Source organism: Nannospalax galili, unplaced genomic scaffold, assembly GCF_000622305.1.
Source record: "Nannospalax galili isolate Female #2095 unplaced genomic scaffold, S.galili_v1.0 scaffold915, whole genome shotgun sequence".
NCBI classification, from domain to species: Eukaryota; Metazoa; Chordata; class Mammalia; order Rodentia; family Spalacidae; genus Nannospalax; species Nannospalax galili.
In genome coordinates, this window is record NW_008336255.1 from 949,381 (window position 1) to 950,265 (window position 885).

The window sequence follows — 885 nt, forward strand, 5'->3', positions numbered from 1 at the left end:
AGATGTGTATTGAATCCTGTCATTTTTATTTCTGTTCACATTCTTGATATAGCTGTGCTTTTCCACAGTTATGCCTTCATTGAATTTCTTTCCACATCCACTCGGATATACTCATTCCCTTCTTCAGCTCTTTGTATTACTTCCAGAACTCTCTGAAGGGCTGGTTTTGTGGACATGAATTTTTTCAGCCTATTTATGTAATGTAAGGTTTTTCTTTCCCCTTCGACTATGATAGATGTTTTGCCTGGGTATAGTAATCTCGGTTGCCATCTGTGGTCATTTAAAACTGGGAATACTTTGGTCCAGGCTCTTCTGGCTTTCATAGTTTGCACTGAAAAGTCACCTGTAACCCTAATGGGTTTTCCTTTATATGTGACTTGCTGTTTCCCTTTTGCAGCTTTCAGTATTGTCTCTTTGTACATTTTGTATGTTTAGTGTTTTTAGTATGATGTGCCATGGAGATTTTCTTTTCTGGTCCTGTCTCTTTGGTGTTCTATATGCTTCTTATGTTTGTATGGGCAGGTCTTTCTTTAATTTGGGGAAATTTTCTTCCATGATTCTGTTGAAGATCTGGTCCATGCCATTACCTTGGGATTCTTCTCCTTCCTGTATGCCCATGATTCGTAAGTTTGGTCTTTTTATGGTGTCACACAATTCCTGCATATTCCATTCTTGTGATTTCTTAAATTTTTCATAATTTTTGCTTGAGTGGTTTAGTTCGTCCACTTTATCTTCCAGTCTTGATACTCTGTTTTCCATTTCATTCATCCTATTGGTGAGGCTTTCTCCTGTTGTTTCTAATTGGCTTACTGAGTGTCTCACTTCCTTCTTCATTTCAGCCTGAGTATTCTTCAATATTTCTAACTCCTTTCTGAGTTCATTCAG